The 14,600-nt window shown below is 40.7% G+C and overlaps 1 protein-coding gene across 4 annotated transcripts in view; it reads left to right on the plus strand.

Moving 5' to 3' along the window:
• The window catches only part of PRKG1 (protein kinase cGMP-dependent 1), a 1,456,334-nt gene that overhangs the window by 818,624 nt on the left and 623,110 nt on the right, over positions 1-14,600 (plus strand). The gene's annotated exons all lie outside the window — the stretch shown is intronic.

A 14,600-nucleotide genomic window follows, 5' to 3' on the forward strand; every position in this document is an offset into this window, starting at 1 on the left:
AATGCAGGGTTCAGCAGTGCACTAAATAAAGAATGCAGGGCTCAGCAGTACGCTACATAAAGAATGCAGGACTCAGAAGTGTGATACATAAAGAATGCAGGGCTCAGCAGTGTGCTACATAAAGAATGCAGGGCTCAGCAGTGTGCTACATAAAGAATGCAGGGCTCAGCAGTGCGCTACATACTGTAAAGAATGCAGGGCTTAGCTGTGCCATCTATGCAGCCTCACCAGTGCCCATCAATGCAGCCTGACCAGTTTCCATCAATGCAGCCTCAACAGTGCCCATCTATGCAGCCTCTCCAGTGCCCATCCAATGCAGCCTTACCAGTGCCTATCTATGCAGCCTCACCAGTGCTCATCTATGCAGCCTCACCAGTGCCCATCAATGCAGCCTGACTAGTGCCCATCAACGCAGCCTGACCAATGCCCATCTATGCAGCCTGACCAGTACCCATCTATGCAGCCTGACCAGTACCCATCTATGCAGCCTGACCAGTGCCCATCTATGCAGCCTGACCAGTGCCCAGCAATGCAGCATGACCAGTGCCCAGCAATGCAGCCTGACCAGTGCCCAGCAATGCAGCCTCACCTGTGCCCATCTATGCAGCCTCACCAGTGCAGGGGATCAGAGAGAAGAGAGGAAGAGGAGAGCTGGCTGGATCGTCACATAGGCCGGCATTTTCAGCTGTGACAGCTTTAACTTGATTGGCTGGGCACCCGCCGTCACACAAGTCCTGCCTCCTGGATTGGCTCCTACCTATAGACAGCACATGACCCAGCATTGGACAAGTGTGCTGTCTATCAGAGGAGCCAAACCAGGAGGCGGGACTTTATTTGATGGCGGGCAGCCTGACCAGTGCCCATCAATGCAGCCTGACCAGTGCCCATCAATGCAGCCTGACAGTGCCCAGCAGTGCAGCCTGACCAAAGCCCATCAATGCAGCCTGACCAGTGCCCATCAATGCAGCCTGTAAGTGCCCAGCAATGCAGCCTCACCAGTGCAGGGGATCAGAGAGAAGAGAGGAAGAGGAGAGCCAGCTGGATCATCACACAGGCCAGCATTGCCGGCTGTGACAGCTTTAATTTGGTTGGCTGGGCACCCGCTGTTACATGAGTTCTGCCTCCTGGATTGGCTTCTACCTATAGACAGCACATGACCCGGCATTGGACAAGTGTGCTGTCCAATGCCAAACCAGGAGGCGGAAATTTATGTGACGGCGGTCATTCAGCGATTCAAATTAAAGCTGTCACAGCGGGTGACGCCAGCCTGACACCCCCCAGTGTGTGGTACCCGGGGCAGAGCGCCCCTGTTGGTATGCCACTGGCTTCAATGCCCCCCTCTCTGCCTCAGCACCCGCCCAGGATCGACCTTGCACCTATCAACGTCTCTGCTTGCCGGGGACACAACCAGGGACAGACTTACTCCGGGGACTGTCCCCACAAACTGGGGACGTCTGGTTACCCTAGATTAGGGTGTATGTAGGTTTGACCTGTGTTCATTTATAGTTATAATGCTATAATATGTGCTTAACAAGGGTATCACAAGTGTATTGACAATTCTGAATTATTATGTGCTCAAAGTTAAATAGAACTTGTATATTCAATAACATTCCAATGCACTGAAATTTGAATTAAATATGGTTCTCAAACTGCATCACTACTGTTATGCTAAGATCTTAAAAATCTAAATCAAAAGTGATTGATATGTCACTTCCATGCACAGAGCACAAAAAGGTGAGAGAAGAGCATGCATAGCAAATGAAGGGGTAAGAAACCACTTCTGGACAAGCTGTAATAATTTAAGTGGAATTACAGATATAATATAAATAAACAGTGGGAATGGAAAGTATTCAGACCCCCTTAAATGTTTCACTCTTTGTTATATTGCAGCCCTTTGATAAAATCAAGTTCATTTTTTCCTATTAATGTACACACAGCACCCCATATTGACAAAAAAAAAAAAAAACAGAATTCTTGAAATTTTTGCAGATTTATTAAAAATGAAAAACTGAAATATCACATGGTCCTAAATATTCAGAGCCTTTGCTCAGTATTTAGTAGAAGCACCCTTTTGATCTAATACAGCCATGAGTCTTTTTGGGAAAGATGCAACAAGTTTTTTCACACCTGGATTTGGGGATCCTCTGCCATTCCTCCTTGCAGATCCTCTCCAGTTCTGTCAGGTTGGATGGTAAACGTTGGTGGACAGCCATTTTTAGGTCTCTCCAGAGATGCTCAATTGGGTTTAAGTCAGGGCTCTGGCTGGGCCATTCAAGAACAGTCACAGAGTTGTTGTGAAGCCACTCCTTCCTTATTTTAGCTGTGTGCTTAGGGTCATTGTCTTGTTGGAAGGTAAACCTTCAGCCCAGCCTGAGGTCCTGAGCACTCTGGAGAAGGTTTTCTTCCAGGATATCCCTGTACTTGGCCGCATTCATCTTTCCCTTGATTGTAACCAGTCGTCCTGTCCCTGCACCTGAAAAACACCCCCACAGCATGATGCTGCCACCACCATGCTTCACTGTTGGGACTGTATTGGACAGGTGATGAGCAATGCCTGGTTTTCTCCACACATACCGCTTAGAATTAAGGCCAAAAAGTTCTATCTTGGTCTCATCAGACCAGAGAATCTTATTTCTCACCATCTTGGAGTCCTTCAGGTGTTTTTTTAGAAAACTCCATGCGGGCTTTCATGTGTCTTGCACTGAGGAGAGGCTTCCGTCGGGCCACTCTGCCATAAAGCCCCGACTGGTGGAGGGCTGCAGTAATGGTTGACTTTCTACAACTTTCTCCCATCTCCTGACTGCATCTCTGGAGCTCAGCCACAGTGATCTTTGGGTTCTTCTTTACCTCTCTCACCAAAGCTCTTCCCCCCCGATAGCTCAGTTTGACCAGACGGCCAGCTCTAGGAAGGGTTCTGGTCGTCCCAAACGTCTACCATTTAAGGATTATGGAGGCCACTGTGCTCTTAGGAACCTTAAGTGCAACAGAAATTTTTTGTAACCTTGGCCAGATCTGTGCCTTGCCACAATTCTGTCTCTGAGCTCTTCACGCAGTTCCTTTGACCTCATGATTCTCATTTGCTCTGATATGCACTGTGAGCTGTAAGGTCTTATATAGACAGGTGTGTGGCTTTCCTAACCAAGTCCAATCAGTATAATCAAGCACAGCTGGACTCAAATGAAGGTGTAGAACCATCTCAAGGATGATCAGAAGAAATGGACATCACCTGAGTTAAATATGAGTGTCACAGCAAAGGGTCTAAATACTTAGGACCATGTGATATTTCAGTTTTTCTTTTTTAATAAATCTGCAAAAATGTAAACTTAAATGATTTTAGCAAATGGCTACAATATAACAAAGAGTGAAAAATATAAGGGGGTCTGAATACTTTCCGTCCCCACTGTGTATATATATATATTTATACTGAAACACTTCCCAAGTATTAAAGTCTTGCCCTTTGGGAAAGGCTTTAATATTTGTCTCAGCTCCTAAATAGATTTTATGCATCTTAAAAGTGATACATCTCTGGTGCCTAATTCTGGCTCTGGTTACTATGGAAACTGAGATGTTAGAGATAGGAATTGCACGAAAACTGAAGAAAATATTTGGTTTGTTTTACTAAAAGAGTTGAACATGTTCATCTATGTAGGGGGACAGTCTTCACAATGGCTTGATATACAACAAGGCACCCTCTGGAGAAAATGGAAAGGCTCTCTGCAGTAAAGGCAAACTGTGGTCTCTCAGGAAATCCCTAACCTGCATGTAGATGTAGAAACTTTCACTGCTTCCTAACCATTATTCAATAAAAAATTTCTAAAGAACTTCTTAAACCACTTGCCTATTGGGCACTTACCCCCTTCCTGCCCAGATCAATTTTCAGCTTTCAGCGCTGTCACACTTTGAATGCATGCATGAAAAAGAGATGTATTTTTCATGCATGCGTTTAATACTGCATTCACTTGTTTTGTTGTTTAGCTTATATTTCAAAGAAAACAAATTCAACCTTTGTGGATTTGTTAACCTTAAAATAGTATTGTCTAACCACTTGCTGACCAGCCGCCGCAGTTTAACTGCGGCAGAATGGCATGGCTGGACGAAGCAATGGTATGTAACATCGCTTCACCCTGTGGCCACCCACTGCTCGCCCCCGGAGCCGATGCGAGTGCTCGGCGGTCGCGATCACCACCGGGCTCCCGCGATCGCTGGATGACACATTGAGAACCGGGATCTGTGTGTGTAAACACACAGTTTCCGGTTCTCTTAGGGGAGAAGAGACTGATCGTGTGTTCCTACAAAGTATGAACAGTGATCTGTCATCTCCCCTAGACAGTCCCCTCCCCCCCTTCAGTTAGAACACAGAGAGGGAACACAATTAATCCCTTGATCGCCCCCTAGTGTTAAACCCTTCCCTGCCAGTGACATTTTTACAGTAATCAGTGCATTTTTATAGCACTGATCGCTGTATAAATGCTAATGGTCCCAAAAATGTGTCAAAAGTGTCCATTGTGTCCGCCATAATGTCACAGTCCCGATAAGAATTGCAGATCACTGCCATTACTAGTAAAAAAAAAATAATAATAATAAAAATGTCATAAAACTATTCCCTATTTTGTAGATGCTATAACTTTTGTGCAAACCAATCAATATAGGCTTATTGCAATTTTTTTTTTTTTTTTACCAAAAATATGTAGAAGAATACATATCGGCCTAAACTGAGGAAAAAAATGTTTTTTTTATATATATTTTTGGGAGAGATTTATTATAGCAAAAAGTAAAAAATATTGCGCTTTTTTCAAAATTGTCACACTTTTTTTGTTTAAAGCGCAAAAAATAAAAACCGCAGAGGTGATCAAATATCACCAAAAGAAAGCTATATTTGTGGGAAAAAAAGGACGTCAATTTTGTTTGGGTGCAACGTCGCACAACCGCGCAATTTTCAGTTAAAGTGACGCAGTGCCGAATCGCAAAAAGTGCTCTGGTCAGGAAAGGGGGTAAATTCTTCCGGGGCTGAAGAGGTTTAGGCTCGGTTCACACTAGGACGACTTGTCAAGCGACCTAGGTCGCCTGACAAGTAGCGTCCCGTTCAGTACAATGGAACCGTTCTAATCGGAGTGACGCAAGTCGCTCCGACTTAGAAAAAGGTTCCTGTACGACTTCGGGGGTGACTTGGGGTGACTTGCATAGACTTCTATACAGAAGTCGTTTTGCAAGTCGCCCGGGCAGTCGTGTGCAGGTCGCTTCGGTGAGGCGACCTGCAAGTCGTGCCGCCTCTGGTGTGAACCGAGGCTAAGGGCGCAAAAGTGAATGTACAGCATGATCCTATGAAATGGAACAAGGCAACCAAAAAGTGCTAACTACACCTTTCCACAATGTTTTCTTATGTGTGAAACAGCCGAAATATGTAGTTCTTATTATGCATGAAATGTAAAATGAAAGCTCTTTGGAAAGGGCCTGTGTTTGTTTAGATTAGGGAGCTTCCTCATTTGTTATTTTTTTCCTTCCCTATTTAGACTGCTCAGACAGCTTGCAACATCTTAATTAGCTTCATCCAGAGCCAATAAATCCACACACATAAACAATCACTGCTGTGAGGGAAATTTGTATTTTCAACTTTACATTTGTATGATATGCGAAGAGCTTTTCTTTTTCCAACAAATCACTTGGCAGCTGAGCTAATGATCAATACATATGGAAGTTCTTAGCACTTTTACAGCATTTCAAAAGTTTATAGTCTTACAAATTTGTAAGGAAAGCCCCATTTTTTCTTGAAAACTAGAAACCTCATATGGTTGGGATTTTTAAAGGCAACAAAAAATAGAAATATTTAAAAATTGAATACATTTTATTATACAAAAATAGTTAAAAAATAATTGAACACAAAAAAATATACATATTAAAGAGAATAAATATGATACACATAAATATGATACACTACATTGTTATGGGATGATGGCAACCCTTTCACACTAATTTTGGAGAAGTCTATATTCATTCGCCCCATTTTTTCTTTTTCTGAGACGTTTTTTCTACTAGTGTCTTCTTTTCAGTTGTTTTCTGTCTTCACCTCAAAGAAAATAGTAAAACAAGATTATTTGCATTTTCTCTGCACCTTTTCTGGTTGTGGTTAATTCATGCTAGATATCAAAAATAGGAAGTGGACAATTGATAGTGATATGATGAAGTATGCCGTTAGAACCACATGCACAGGCACACCTGTTTTAAAAACTTGCCATACTTCCTTACATTCTGATATGAAAAAAAGAGGGACATCTTTGAGCACCTTTGATTATGAAAGCACAATTCAAACCTCTGTCCTACTCCTAGTCACATTGGCCACCAAAAGTAAAAGTGTTCAAAAAGATTGGTCAAACACAGAGGTGCTTTTTTTCCACCACTATTCTTGCTTTTCAAACTTAAATTACAATTAATAATTGTAAATTATTTTCAATAATTTTTCAAGTTAGATAAAAGGTTTGGTGTAACATACGACTTTTGGTAGTTAAATAGTTCATTTTTAATAGAGGCTCATACTGTATGTCAGACCAAAAAGAGGAAAAGCCCCTCCAAATGAAGGCTAATTGGGAGCTATGCTATTCTGCCAAAAAGTATTTTATCCATATAACATATACTGGGATTTACCAGAATTCGGTGCTGGCGCCCCAGTGTGAAAGGGGCCGTATTCTTTTCCTTTCAAAGCAGAAGTGCCATTCTTTAAATATATCCTCCTGGAAGCTCAGTGCTGACACTCAAAAAAACTGTCATAAAAAAACAATGGTTCTGAATTACATAAAAAAAAAATGAAACCTTTTTTACCCACTTAACCACTTAGCCTTTTTCTGAGATTTGGTGTTTACATGTTAAAAACAGGTTTTTTTGCTAGAAAATTACTTAGAACCCCCAAACATTATATGTTTTTTTCTTTTTTTTCTAACACCCTAGAGAATAAAATTGTGGTCGTTGCAATACTTTCTGTATTTGCACAGCGGTCTTACAAGCGCATTTTTTTGGGAAAAAATACACTTTTTTAAATTAAAAAATAAGACAGCAGTAAAGTTAGCCCAATTTTTTTATTTTATAGTGTGAAAGTTAATGTTACGCCGAGTAAATTGATACCCAACATGTCACACTTCAAAATTGCGCCCGCTCATGGAATGGCGGCAAACTTTTACCCTTAAAAATCTCCATAGCCGATGTTTAAAAAATTCTACAGGTTGCATGTTTTTAGTTACAGAGGAGGTGGTTTGAACACCATTTTCATATGCAGGCACTACTCACGTATGCGTTCGCTTCTGCACGCGAACTCGGAGGGAAGGGGTGCGTTTAAAAAAAAAAAATTATTATTATTTATTTTACCTTTTATTTTATTTTTTATTCTGATATTTAAAAAAAAAAATGTGTAACTTTTATTCCTATTACAAGGAATGTAAACATCCCTTGTAATAGAAAATAAGCATGACAGGACCTCTTGAATATGAGATCTGGGGTCAAAAAGACCTCAGATCTCATATTTACACTAAAATGCAATAAAAAAAAAAAAACAAATTAAATGCCATTTTAAAAAAATGTCCCTTTAAGAGCTATGGGCGGAAGTGACATTTTGATGTCGCTTCCACCCTGCACTGATCTTCCCCTCATTCGTCTCCATGCTTAACAGGGAGAAGAACCCGATCGCCTCCAATGCTATCGACAGCTTCGGTAAGCAGCGGAGGACACCGAAGCACAGCAGGAGTGGGGGGCCTCTCGCAGAGACCACTTTTATCTGAAAGCAAGCGCTGAAGAAGAGGATACCAGGGTTATGGCAGCTAGCTGCTGCCATAACAACGATATTCCTCTTCAAATTAATGATGTAAAACGATGACGGGTGGTCCGTAAGTGGGTAATTAACAGTTTATGCTACCCATTCTACATTTACAACCACATTGTTTTACTGGTTGGAGTTCATCTGCACTGATGAGTTCAAATGCCTCATGATTGAATAGATTTTCCGAAAGTAGGTCATTTCTTTCTCTTGGTTTCTGCATTCTCCTTGATAATTGTTGCATCTCTCATTGTTGGTCTCCCACCCCATCTGGTTCACCTTTTGTGGTAGTTCCCTTCTGCCTGCCCTTTATTTCACTTTGTTTCTCTTGGCAGATTCCATTCTGAAGTGGGTCCAATCAAGTACGGTGTTTCCTAGGGCTCAAACTTTGATCCCTTTCTTTTTAGCAATTACATGTTTCCACTTAGCCAACTTCTTAGATCACCTGGGCTCAATTATCACTTCTATGCTGACGACACTCAGATATACATCCACACTAAACCAGATTGTACTTTGGCTGCTTCCCTCCTAACTATATCTGTGATATAAACTCTTGGATAGTCCACATTTTCCTCCAATTAAACTGTGACAAGACTAAAGTCATGCTTATTGACACTCCCCATCAATTATGTAAGGTCAGACCTGGTAGCCTATCTATAGATATAGATATATTCCCCCATTCCCCTTTTCACCTACCCGCTTAACCATGTCTGCCTGATCTGTTCTCTCCCTCTTTGGGCTCTAATGTGCAGTTTAGCATGGAATCTCCCTTCTTGTTTCATATGTTCTTCTGTTAGCTCCATGAATCAATGTTATTCCCTACTTAATTGCCCATATATTTCTGCAGGAGGATCTTCTCTAAATATTTCAGAGCAGTATCTACATGGCTCTGAAGGTGAAATTTAATAGACTTACTACCATCTGGTAATTGTTTCTCCACCCTTCTGTTGCTACAGAAGGGTCTTCATTAAGGATGAGCCGAACACCCCCTGGTTCGGTTCGCACCAGAACTCGGGAACAGGCAAAAAATTTGGACGGGGACCCCTACACCATTTTTTTTAAATTTTTACACAGGGTTCCCCTTAGAATCCATGCCAGACCTGAAGGATCTGTATGAATTTTAGGGGTACCCCTACACCATTTTTTTTTAATTTGGTGCAGGGTTCCCCTTAATATTCATACCAGACCCAAAGGGCCTGGTAATGGACGGGGGGGGGGCATGCAGTTTTTTTCAATGAGTTTTAAATGACTTTTCTTCCTTTAGAAATGTCATTTGCTGCGGTATGTGGCACGATATTTAAAGGAATATTTCATTTTTATTGTTTCACTTTGAGCATTAATAAAATCACTGCTCCCGAAAAAATTTCTGTTTTTAAAACTTTTTTTTAGCATTGATACATGTCCCCTGGGGCAGGACCCGGGTCCCCCAAACAATTTTAATGACATTAACTTACATATAAGCCTTTAAAAATAGCACTTTTGGTTTTTCATGTTAGTGTCCCCTTTAACGCTTTCGAATTTGCTGTGAACACGGCATAATGGTCGCTGTTTGGTGAACACCCGATGTTCGAGTCAAACTTACATTCGACTTGAACATCGGGCTCATCCCTAGTCTTCATAGGTTATACTGTTTTACGATCCTTGCTATCACTTTTGTATACATAGATGATGCAATAATTGTGACAAGGTTGTCACTCTATGCTCATTTTTCATGAAATCCATTGTTACTCTCAGTTTGTCTGTTTGATATTTTAAATGACGTTTAAAGAATACATAAAAAACAGTTTATGTGCCTCCAACAGCCCAAACAGAGTGTCCATTATCAGCCCTGATCCCAGGCAGAGACCAGATCAGCCTCACTGGCTGACAGCTATAAAAGGGATCAGTGTGCTTACTAGCATACAACTATTCCTGAAAGGAAAGGTAAGACCGCACTGGTATACCAGCCTGTGTAAACATTCTTACAAATGCCATTCTTTACTGGTGAAGTTGTGTGAAGTTGATAAAATGGTGCTTAGGCTTAAATGGTGCTTAGGCTTTCACATAAATAAATCCCAAACTCACTCCCTATCAAAAAGGTACATCCTTTTACTTACCTTAGATTAGCTGGTAACTTTCACCACTGGCCACAGCCTGTGCCAGCTCCAGTTCTCTTCACAGTGTTCATGGGCTTGCAAGCCAGCATGGAGATTACTTCTTCATTAAATACTATGGTGAATTCACTGTGTATATTTCTTAAGCAGCAGACTGGCAACTTGGTAAGGATGAGACAGGAGGCCTCTGTAGAAGTAAAGTTATCTTTTAAAATATTCTTATGGTGACTTCATTTGAAAGCCTCTCATGTAAGACATTTATATTTAGGGGAGCTCCAAGTGAAGCCCATTCACCCCATACTGCATATAGTAAGGTGCACTAAACATGCATGTTTATGCAGCATATTACATGCATTGGTAAACTGCAGTGCCATTTATTGTGAATGGCACCTTTAAAACATACACATGCAACAACATTATGCAGTGCACTGTACATTGTGCTGTGCTGCAAAAAAAATGCAACTTGACCTGGATTTTCATGCATTGAGATCATTTGAGCCCATCTATTTTGAGTAGGCTGTTTAATGCAATGTATACCAACTTAAGTATTGCAGTATACCTTGTTCTTGTGTGAATTGGCACTCAGAGAGCCAAGTTGAGGACTATATAATGTGTTTAGTTCAGATGGGTGTGGCTCTCTGGGCACACAGAAATTAATTTGAACATTAATATGTACCTACAAGAAAAGCAAGGTCCCTGTACATTAAAGTGGCTCTTTACTGCATCTGAGCACCACAAACCAAAAACACTAATTTATTTTTTTTAATATTCAAATCATTTTGAAAACAGCCCCCTAGCATTTCTGGCTGTGGCCACCCTGAGTAAGGACAAATGATTCATGTGGCATGTGGCATCATGTGGATTCTTTCTGGAATCCATCTGCCCTTAGCTGAAGCATGCATGCGGGAGGATGTGCTTAGCTGAGAAAAGTCCTCCTCCTCTCCTCCCCTCCTGAAGACTCATGGATTATACAACATCATTTGCCTAGGCAAAAGACTAGAAAGTAACTGAAGAAATGTAAAAAAAGTTTAAAAAATTCAATATGATATATCACCTATCTATTTGCTAATGCTAGCAGCATGATGATTAAAAATAATCAATGCTGGTTGGGAGAGTGAAATTACACTTTAATGAGCTGATCAATCCTCTTTAACAGTTCAAAACACACTACGTTATTTAACTTATGACGAGTGAACCAGAATGTTGCCATGCTATTTGAGTGCAATCACTGCAAATGAAATGGTGGTGTATGTGCATCCATGGCTACTACAGAGATGAATTATTGGTACAATTAGATCCCGTAGATGAAGTGATGACTAACAACACCACTAAACAGTATGTTTTCCATGTATTTTATGCTCTGAGCAATTTATCCTCCCTAGGCAGAAAAGTTAAACCAAGCTAACTGTAAAAGTAATGCATTACTCGACAAATAAGAAAAACTCAAGTGGCTTTCTACTTCAGAAAGGCTTAGGTAAGAACTGCTGATGCTCTACACACAGACAATGAGTGTTTACTAGCACAGCATTTTTGCTAAAGAGACAAAAATGACAATCCAGATGCTGAGACATTCTGACTTATTTATTAGAGTTCAGGGAGTTTTTACTGTCCGTTAAATATTTATTTTTATCATTATATGTTTATGTCATACATAATAATGCATTTGATTACATAGCACAAATGAGCATAATCTACCTGAGCACTGAAGCACAACTGATTGTGCTGCTTTTCCATAAGCCAGTTTTAGTTCTGCTGAACAAAGATTGGAGCATCCCCCAATACTAATTCAAATAGAGGAATTTATGTTAGTTGCTTTTACAGTTTTTTTTTTTTTTAATGAACACACCTTGTAATAGTCTATGTTTTTATCTCCTTGAAATTTAGCCTAAGGTTGAATCAATTATTCAACCCAATTAGGAGTGATTGATCCAGAGGATTTAATCAAACTCATTCCTATGGTCTAATACTTATTTGGTAATTCAAAATCTAAACACCTATAAAGTGACACATACTCTCCTGTAGAATACACTGCCAATCTCTGCTGTATTGCAGAGAATTCAGTACCTGTAGAATCATCAGAATCTGACACTTTAGGTAGTGTCAGATTTCTGTTTGTTTCAATTTGCTGGCCTCTGTGTCACTTCTGTGTCCAGTTAGTGATTTAAGGAACACAGAGGACAGCAGAAGACCGGGAATCTGACTCAACTGGAAGTGTCCGATTCTGAAGCGTCTTCAGGCATCAGCTTACCTTTAACACAGCAGAGTTTGGCAGTGGGCGTGGGGGGGGGGGGGGGGGGGACCTGGTGAGGTGAGCATTAAGGTTCTTTTTCGGGGCCATATTTTCTGCACTTTTATTTTGTAGTTTTCAGAAAACCATCATGATGTTCCAAGAAATTGATGTTTAAATGTATTTACAGTGTCTAAACAGACTAATTTTTTTAGTCCACATTTCTTTTTGTTTTTCTTAGATCTTTTTGTACAAGGACCTTCAACTTGGTGCATTACCCTACTTTGAATGTTGAATGTTTTAAAATTGTCTGGGTAATTAAAAAAAGGATTTGCATGTGGTCAAATGTGCTCATTAAACTTATCTTTTTGTGATGCACCGAATATAATATTTTCTTTCCTCTGAATGCTTTATGCTTACTGCAAACCAATATACTGCATCATGCAGATTTTACATAGTTACATAGTAGGTAAGGTTGAATAAAGACAACAGCCCGCCCAGTTCAACCTGTGTAGGTGTACGTGAGTCTGTGTCATTTCCCATGTCCCTGTATATAGTGTTCTTTAAGATGCACATCCAAGAGTATTTTAAAAATACCAATATTCCCTGCAGACACCACCACTTGTGGAAGAGAGTTCCACATTCTTACCGGCCTGACAGTGAAAATCCCCCTGCACAGCTTAAGGTAAAACCGCTTCTCCTCCATTCTCATTGTGTGGCCCCATGTCCTCTCACACCCCCTGAGATTGTTTAGCTTTTTTCCTATGCTGGCATCACCATTGAGGTATTTGTAAATCGCTAGCATGTCCCCTCTCGCGCATCTTTTCCCCAGCGAGAATAAATTTAGTGCTTTTAGTCACTCCGTGTATTTGAGGTCCTCCAGTCACCTTATTAATTTAGTTGCCCTTCTGTGGCCTCTATCCAGCTGCAGCACATCCCTTCTGAGGACTGGTGACCAGAACTGGACGGAATACTCCAGATTTTATAAAGTGGCAGGATTATAGTTTTATCTCTGGAGTATATCCCCTTTTTTATGCTTATTCTGCCAGCTTTGGTAGCTGCAGCTTGACATTGCATGCTATTGCACAGTTTATCTTCCACTAGGAACCCCAGATCTTTCTCCATCCTTGACTCCCCCATAGGTTCTCCCCCCAGTGAGTAGTTTGCGTTTATGTTCTTAGCCCCCAAGTGCATTATTTTACATTCCTTCACATTAAACCTCATTTGCCATGTAATTGCCCACTCCATTATTTTGTTCGGGTCTTTCTGTAACATTTCTATATCCTGCTGTGAAGTTATTGCCCTGCTTAATTTTGTATCGGCCGCAAAAACTGAAATTGAGCTATGTATCCCTAGCTCTATGTCATTTATGAATAAATTAAACAGAATTGGTCCCAAGACAGAACCTTGTGGTACTCCACTTAACACTCCAGACCAGTCTGAGTACATGTTATTTATCACTACCCTTTGGACACGCCCCTGTAGCCAGTTTTCTATCCAAGAACAAACCTTATGGTCCATGACTGCAGACATCAGCTTGTAGATTAAGTGTTTATGGGGAACTGTATTGAATGCTTTTGCAAAATCCAGATACACCACAGGCCTCCCCCTATCTAGATGGTAGCTCACTTCCTTGTAGAACAGGGGTCTCAAACTGGTGGCCCTCCAGCTGTTGCAGAACTACAAGCCCCATCATGCCTCTGCCTGAGGGAGTCATGCTTGTAACTGTCAGCCCTGCAATGCCTCATGGGACTTGTAGTTTCGCAACAGCTGGAGGGCCGCCAGTTTGAGACCCCTGTTGTAGAATGTTAACAGATTGGTCTGGCAAGAACGACCCTTCGTAAACCAATACTAATTACTTCTAATGATACTGTTTTCATCAGCAAATTCTTGGATATTATCCCTTATAATCCCCTTATGATTTTTCACTCTTTTAGAGGTTTTTGTTATTTTAATCAAGAAAATCTAGAATGTCATGTTCCAAAATACTGGAAAAAGCTTCAACACCAGTTCTTTAAGGTATTTTGTATATGAATTCTTTACATGACTTGGGGCTTTTTAGTGTTATATTAATTTTAGACCTGTATGGTAATCAAGACCCACTGCAACCTGACTCTCCTACTGCAATAAATATATAGTTGGGAAAATAAGTGCACAAATACTGAGCCAAAAAGAAAAAAACTGTTCAAATCTACCTTTAGTGTGAAGGGGAGAATGTTTTTTAGTCCAGGCAAACCAAGTGCCTGAAATAGCTTGCAGTTTCAGCTATTTAATGACAGCTGACAGCCTACTACTTATTGGATTAATGTCCTCTCTCTTGTATGCTTATATTGCATACATTTTTTTTCATGGCTTTCCAAGGTAGCAAACACAAATACCATAGTCAAGTCAAACAGGAGTAAACATTGTGAGAACTGCCTTAGGAAAGCAGATAAAAAAGCCTATAGTCCAAAAAGTTTTAGATTTTCCCACCACAACCTTA

This window comes from Aquarana catesbeiana, linkage group LG08, assembly GCF_042186555.1.
Source record: "Aquarana catesbeiana isolate 2022-GZ linkage group LG08, ASM4218655v1, whole genome shotgun sequence".
In the NCBI taxonomy this organism is placed as follows: Eukaryota; Metazoa; Chordata; class Amphibia; order Anura; family Ranidae; genus Aquarana; species Aquarana catesbeiana.